Source organism: Schistocerca americana, unplaced genomic scaffold (genome assembly GCF_021461395.2).
Source record: "Schistocerca americana isolate TAMUIC-IGC-003095 unplaced genomic scaffold, iqSchAmer2.1 HiC_scaffold_1265, whole genome shotgun sequence".
Taxonomy (NCBI): Eukaryota; Metazoa; Arthropoda; class Insecta; order Orthoptera; family Acrididae; genus Schistocerca; species Schistocerca americana.
Window position 1 is genome coordinate 22,501 of NW_025725336.1, and position 5,000 is coordinate 27,500.

General features: G+C 50.8%; 1 non-coding gene across 1 annotated transcript in view; it reads right to left on the reverse strand.

Moving 5' to 3' along the window:
- LOC124564010 overlaps nt 1-247 on the reverse strand; it is a 1,910-nt gene extending 1,663 nt beyond the window's left edge. Inside the window, exon 1 of the ribosomal RNA XR_006970442.1 lies at nt 1-247. This exon is cut by the window's left edge and continues 1,663 nt beyond it. This is a non-coding gene — a ribosomal RNA (small subunit ribosomal RNA).
- Nucleotides 248-5,000: the final 4,753 nt, after the last annotated feature.

Genomic DNA, 5,000 nt, shown 5'->3' on the forward strand with positions numbered 1-5,000 from the left:
GGACCGGACGAGCCGACCGATTGGTTTTGATCTAATAAAAGCGTCCCTTCCATCTCTGGTCGGGACTCTGTTTGCATGTATTAGCTCTAGAATTACCACAGTTATCCAAGTAACGTGGGTACGATCTAAGGAACCATAACTGATTTAATGAGCCATTCGCGGTTTCACCTTAATGCGGCTTGTACTGAGACATGCATGGCTTAATCTTTGAGACAAGCATATGACTACTGGCAGGATCAACCAGGGAGCTGCGTCAACTAGAGCTGAGCAGCCGGCCGCCCGGGAGTGTGTCCCGGGGGCCCGCGCGAACACGCAAGCGTCCGCTCAATTATTCTGCAAACAGGAGGAGGCTGAGCTCCCCTGCACCATACACCTCGAAACCCTCTCAGGTCCCGGCGGCGCGCAGCGCCGTCCTAAGTACTTGGTCGGGTTCGAGAGAGGCGCAATCGCCCGGAGTTTGGCGAGTAGACGCTTTAGGTGCGACCACCCGTGCTCCCAACTGAGCTTGCCGCTGCCGACAGAGGCCCGGGAGCGTGCTGTCGTGGCATTGCCGGCGGGAGACAACACGCGCCACCTACGGTGACCGGCAGCTCCAACGCCAGCGCCACAGAAGGACAAAAGCCCCACTTGGGTGCCGAAGCGAACTCTCCCAGCACAGCGCACGCGCCAACACGTCCGCACAGCTGCGATACAAACCACCTGCGAGAACCGCAGAGGCGACCGAGCAGCAGACGGCGTCGCGGCGCCGAGCGCCGGGCGGCGGCGCATCCTCAGCGCACACAGTCCTCAATCGGACCAGCACACTGCAGATGTCCACCGCGCTTCGCACCGGGCCCGCGAGGACCTACTTTGGCCGCACGGCGCCGCGTGCAGGGTGCGCCGGCGCGCAGCTGCGCCGCCTGCCGCCTCCGTCGGCCGGCGCGCCTGCCACTGGCCGCCCCCACCAGCCGGCTGTAGCGCGTGCGCCCACGCACCGCACGGCCAACACGCCGGGAGGCCCCCCCTCACCGGCCGGGGACGGTCCCACCCAGCCACCGCCGCGTATCGCTTCACACCCACATGCCATTCACGTTCGTGGGCATGGTGGGTATCGCTGCAACAACCGGTTGGTAGCTCAACCGATCGTCGCCATCACTGATTCACCCCTAGCGAGAACAACCGCACCACAACGGTTTACCAGTTGTTCATTTGCGTAACGTCACCAGCAAACGTAGGCGTCCATCGCCATTTGCAAATTCAACGATTGTTGCATGCCTGTGTCAGGTGTCACGACACACTGTCTGCCCACATACACGCAACAACATGTCCACGCTTAGCGAACACGTGGAAGGTGGCCCCCGTACGTATGCGATGTCCATTGCGCGAACGACTGTCAACCGGCCTCTGTCGCATGTCGCAGATGTGGAACGCAGTGCACCGTGCTATCACGGTGTGTGAGAAGAGACGACTACGTCTGACAACACGCGCCACTACATCAACAGACGGCTCATGCTGATCGCCATCCAGGGCATACCACACTGCAATCCAGCTCTTATAGGGAGACGACACGTAGCTGAGTGCACAACATTTGGACCGCATGGTTCGCCGTTGTTGGCGCAGTCGTTGTACGGTCACATGTACCACGATGTATCATTCAGTACATGAGGACCAATGTGCAGTACAGTGTGTGATTTGGACGTACAACATCAGCGGACAGTTGACACAGGCCGTACCACAGCGTAGGCTAAGTGCTTCGCCATGCGAATGCCAATGAACAACTGCAAATGCCAATGAACAACTGCAAAGGGCATTGAGCATGTACGTCCTGCTGCCATCCACATTACAGTGTATAGCTGCAAGGTGTTTAACATGAAGCGATACACTGGGGACCGGGCAGTGCGAGTAGCAAACTATATTGCGGGGGTTGCAGTTAGGCAACACTACACTAATTTAACGCGTCGTATGACAATTACAGAGCAGGTTAAGGCCCAACGTGTGTTGGGTTAAGGCCCAACGTGTGTTGGGTTAAGGCCCAACGTGTGTTGGGTTAAGGCCCAACGTGTGTTGGGTTAAGGCCCAACGTGTGTTGGGTTAAGGCCCAACGTGTGTTGGGTTAAGGCCCAACGTGTGTTGGGTTACGTTAAGGGGCAATGTGGGTTACGTTAAGGGGCAATGTGGGTTACGTTAAGGGGCAATGTGGGTTACGTTACGGCGCAATATAGGTTACGTTACGGCGCAATATAGGTTACGTTAAGGGGCAATGTGGGTTACGTTACGGCGCAATATAGGTTACGTTACGGCGCAATATAGGTTACGTTAAGGCGCAATATCGGTTACGTTAAGGCGCAATACAGGTTACGTTAAGGCGCAATACAGGTTACGTTAAGGCGCAATACAGGTTACGTTAAGGCGCAATACAGGTTACGTTAAGGCGCAATACAGGTTACGTTAAGGCGCAATACAGGTTACGTTAAGGCGCAATACAGGTTACGTTAAGGCGCAATACAGGTTACGTTAAGGCGCAATGCAGGTTACGTTAAGGCGCAATGCAGGTTACGTTAAGGCGCAATACAGGTTACGTTAAGGCGCAATGCAGGTTACGTTAAGGCGCAATGCAGGTTACGTTAAGGCGCAATACAGGTTACGTTAAGGCGCAATACAGGTTACGTTAAGGCGCAATACAGGTTACGTTAAGGCGCAATACAGGTTACGTTAAGGCGCAATACAGGTTACGTTAAGGCGCAATACAGGTTACGTTAAGGCGCAATACAGGTTACGTTAAGGCGCAATACAGGTTACGTTAAGGCGCAATACAGGTTACGTTAAGGCGCAATACAGGTTACGTTAAGGCGCAATACAGGTTACGTTAAGGCGCAATACAGGTTACGTTAAGGCGCAATACAGGTTACGTTAAGGCGCAATACAGGTTACGTTAAGGCGCAATACAGGTTACGTTAAGGCGCAATACAGGTTACGTTAAGGCGCAATACAGGTTACGTTAAGGCGCAATACAGGTTACGTTAAGGCGCAATACAGGTTACGTTAAGGCGCAATACAGGTTACGTTAAGGCGCAATACAGGTTACGTTAAGGCGCAATACAGGTTACGTTAAGGCGCAATACAGGTTACGTTAAGGCGCAATACAGGTTACGTTAAGGCGCAATACAGGTTAGGTTAAGGCGCAATACAGGTTAGGTTAAGGTACGACATAGGTTAGGTTAAGGGTACGACATAGGTTAGGTTAAGGTACGACATAGGTTAGGTTAAGGTACGACATAGGTTAGGTTAAGGTACGACATAGGTTAGGTTAAGGTACGACATAGGTTAGGTTAAGGTACGACATAGGTTAGGTTAAGGTACGACATAGGTTAGGTTAAGGTACGACATAGGTTAGGTTAAGGTACGACATAGGTTAGGTTAAGGTACGACATAGGTTAGGTTAAGGTACGACATAGGTTAGGTTAAGGTACGACATAGGTTAGGTTAAGGTACGACATAGGTTAGGTTAAGGTACGACATAGGTTAGGTTAAGGTACGACATAGGTTAGGTTAAGGTACGACATAGGTTAGGTTAAGGTACGACATAGGTTAGGTTAAGGTACGACATAGGTTAGGTTAAGGTACGACATAGGTTAGGTTAAGGTACGACATAGGTTAGGTTAAGGTACGACATAGGTTAGGTTAAGGTACGACATAGGTTAGGTTAAGGTACGACATAGGTTAGGTTAAGGTACGACATAGGTTAGGTTAAGGTACGACATAGGTTAGGTTAAGGTACGACATAGGTTAGGTTAAGGTACGACATAGGTTAGGTTAAGGTACGACATAGGTTAGGTTAAGGTACGACATAGGTTAGGTTAAGGTACGACATAGGTTAGGTTAAGGTACGACATAGGTTAGGTTAGGTACGACATAGGTTAGGTTAAGGTACGACATAGGTTAGGTTAAGGTACGACATAGGTTAGGTTAAGGTACGACATAGGTTAGGTTAAGGTACGACATAGGTTAGGTTAAGGTACGACATAGGTTAGGTTAAGGTACGACATAGGTTAGGTTAAGGTACGACATAGGGTAGGTTAAGGTACGACATAGGTTAGGTTAAGGTACGACATAGGTTAGGTTACGGTACGACATAGGTTAGGTTACGGTACGACATAGGTTAGGTTACGGTACGACATAGGTTAGGTTACGGTACGACATAGGTTAGGTTACGGTACGACATAGGTTAGGTTACGGTACGACATAGGTTAGGTTACGGTACGACATAGGTTAGGTTACGGTACGACATAGGTTAGGTTACGGTACGACATAGGTTAGGTTACGGTACGACATAGGTTAGGTTACGGTACGACATAGGTTAGGTTACGGTACGACATAGGTTAGGTTACGGTACGACATAGGTTAGGTTACGGTACGACATAGGTTAGGTTACGGTACGATATAGGTTAGGTTACGGTACGATATAGGTTAGGTTAAGGTACACATTGTTGTAAGGAAAGGTTTAATGGGGGGCGGGGCGGGGCGGCCGGTTTGTTGATTGTGATTATAGTAAGTGGATGCCTGCGGCATCATCTGATTTGCCACGTCAGGATGCACCTTTGGCTCATGACAGGCGGCGCTCTCATTCCATGCTTGTGGCAGACCTGTGTCTTTCATTCCTGCCATTGTTTGTGTGCTGTGAGAGGAGGCAGTATTGTGATGTTGGGTGCACCCCTGTGTAGGACATGTGTGGGTGTTGGTGGCTTGGCTGAGCAATGGTGGTTGTCGGGTGGGTGGGATATTCTGTTTTCTGAGTGGACCTCCCAGTCTGGTTATGACAGTGTGGATTGTCTAATGTGGCGGAGAGGATGCACTGGGTGTTGTTCCATGCTGGTGCTTACATATTGTCTGTGTGCGTGTTACAGGCAGAGAGTAGTGCGTGATAAGGGTGTGTGGCTGACGTGTGGTTGTGATTGTGAGCAGAGTCTTTCAGCATGTATACGGACAGTTGTATACATTATCTGTATTCTGATGGCTCTATC